Source organism: Cornus florida, unplaced genomic scaffold, assembly GCF_030987335.1.
Source record: "Cornus florida cultivar Cherokee Brave unplaced genomic scaffold, ASM3098733v1 CherokeeBrave_3.0.0_Hap2_scaffold_200, whole genome shotgun sequence".
In the NCBI taxonomy this organism is placed as follows: Eukaryota; Viridiplantae; Streptophyta; class Magnoliopsida; order Cornales; family Cornaceae; genus Cornus; species Cornus florida.
The window spans coordinates 32,501-35,000 of NW_026775695.1; the positions used below are offsets into that span (position 1 = coordinate 32,501).

At 35.5% G+C, this 2,500-nt stretch overlaps 3 non-coding genes across 3 annotated transcripts; 2 read left to right on the forward strand and 1 right to left on the reverse strand.

Moving 5' to 3' along the window:
* Window positions 1-169: 169 nt before the first annotated feature.
* Window positions 170-241, reverse strand: TRNAT-GGU (transfer RNA threonine (anticodon GGU)). The gene has a single exon. It is a non-coding gene; the product is annotated as a tRNA-Thr (tRNA).
* Window positions 242-1,175: 934 nt separating this feature from the next.
* Window positions 1,176-1,259, forward strand: TRNAY-GUA (transfer RNA tyrosine (anticodon GUA)). Its single transcript has one exon. It is a non-coding gene; the product is annotated as a tRNA-Tyr (tRNA).
* Window positions 1,260-1,368: 109 nt separating this feature from the next.
* On the forward strand, window positions 1,369-1,442 carry TRNAD-GUC (transfer RNA aspartic acid (anticodon GUC)). The gene has a single exon. It is a non-coding gene; the product is annotated as a tRNA-Asp (tRNA).
* Window positions 1,443-2,500: the final 1,058 nt, after the last annotated feature.

Genomic DNA, 2,500 nt, shown 5'->3' on the forward strand with positions numbered 1-2,500 from the left:
TTTTTTACTGAACAAATGCTTAACTTTATAACTACTATACTATAACTCATTAGAATAATAACTTATTTTCTACAGTTGGTTACTTTTTTTATTACAAATATAAACAATATTGGCATTCCCCTTTCAAATATGAATACGACGACTGGGTTTTTATGGAAAAAAAAGTAAAAGCCCCTTATCGGATTTGAACCGATGACTTACGCCTTACCATGGCGTTACTCTACCACTGAGTTAAAAGGGCCTATTTAATTCAATTATTAATTCAATTACTGAATGAGTCACTATGTGGATAAAATCAAAATAGATCTAAGTACATATATTATATACATAAGTACATGGAGTAGACCCATAGTAGCCAGCGGCTCATTCTTGAATGAGAAAATGGATTTCCCTAGCAAGTCTAGGGTAAAATGCAATGAATTGTTTCAAGATCAACCCCAATTGCTTTTCTTTTATTGAATTGATCCTTAGCAGAACGAAATTCACTTGATTGATACATGTACACCTATCAATTCGACATAGATTCAAGATATTTCATCGAATCATGTAATGAAGAGATTCTCCCTGTCCCTTGAACCAAATTCTTAGAGAAAAAAATGATTTTCGATAACTTCTTGATTCCTCTTCCCAGATTTATCGTTTATGAATTTCCTGGCGTAGTGTGAGATAGAGATAGGCATATCTCATTTTAACAATGACTGAACCAATGAACGAAAGTGGGAGAAATGGAACTTAACCCCTTTTTTCTTTTATGACGGACAAATCGCTCCCTGAACGAATCCTAATCCTATCCTTCGTATTATTTTTATTTAATATAAATAATATATTAATATCGATTTCTATAAATAGATTTCAATATAGAATGGCGATTAGAATGAATGATTCATGAACATGAATATGAATTGACGAATCAAAAATGCTATGAAATCATCAAAAACGGAAAAATCCCTCGGGTCTAATCATACCATTCCATTATATTGACAATTTCCAAAACTGTTCATACTATGATCAGAGTCTGATGGCGGTTGGGCAAGTATGCCCCTATCGTCTAGTGGTTCAGGACATCTCTCTTTCAAGGAGGCAGCGGGATTCGACTTCCCCTGGGGGTAGGGTGTAGGGTACTACAAAAGAAAATTGATCGTGGATTATCAATAAGCCTCAAATTGATTCTTGCTGGGTCGATGCCCGAGCGGTTAATGGGGACGGACTGTAAATTCGTTGGCAATATGTCTACGCTGGTTCAAATCCAGCTCGGCCCAATAATTTGCCAATCTACCATGAACTGGTATAACTCCCCTGTCCTTCAGAAATATCTGATACGGAGGAATAAAAAAGAATCGCATTTTCTGCTATATCCCCTATTTTCCTGGGATTGTAGTTCAATTGGTCAGAGCACCGCCCTGTCAAGGCGGAAGCTGCGGGTTCGAGCCCCGTCAGTCCCGACGGATTCAATAAACAAATTCGCCCCTTAGTTCTTTTTTCTTTCCTTTTTCCTTTCGCATTTCTCATCAAACAAATAGGGAAATTTGCATTACTTTAACTAGTACCGATTGATGGGAGAAAGACATATGTCGATTAGTACAATTATTGGTAGCATTCTATTCAGGATTCCAAGAGATACTGGATCTGTTTTTTCGATTGCTCCCGATCCCCCTAATGGAATAGAGTACCATATCTTTCTCGGGAGCACATACGCAAATGGGATTCGTTTCTTGTACGATACAAAATGAATTTAACATAATTACCCTACCTAATAGAATAGTTTTCCAGATTCCATTATCTTTTTTTCTGGCCCCAATTTTGTGTAACTTCAATTACTAATTTGAATTTGAAAAATCTATTTCATTCAAATTGCACACTGAGCTTTTGATATATGTGCCCCGTACTAATCTAAGAAGGGGGAAGATAAAGATAAAGATCAAACAAGGATCCCGCCACTCCTAGCAAAGGAAAGGAATGGAAAAAGTTTTCCTTCTTATTTTTCCGTTTTCTTTTCGGGGTCCTATCGAATAAAGAACAAATCAAATCCTAAAATATTGAATTTGATGGAATATTATATCTTTTATACCGGGACTCATCTTTATCACACTTCTTTGTCTTCCAAGAAAATTAGATCATTAAAATGGAGTTTAGAACTTAACTCCTTTCTTTTTCCATTTCACTTCTAGTGTTTGTTTGGGTTTGCGATTAATGGAAGTTGGAAGGCGGTCAGATGATACTTCATCAGATGATTGTACAAGGAAGACGTAGGGTAGGTTATAGAAAAGAAAAAGAATGATCAAATAAATAAAAAAATTCTTGATTGGATCAGGAATCCAATTTTGGATTCGGTATGGATAAAAGATCTTCCTATGTTATACTATTCAATTCTCGACGATGAATTGATTTGATAGCTCAGATATTGTTATTCATGATATTGACCCGATTCAATATGATCGAGAGGTAATTCATCCATTGAATTTACAGGCGAAAGATTTTTCATCTCTATGGGATTAAATCC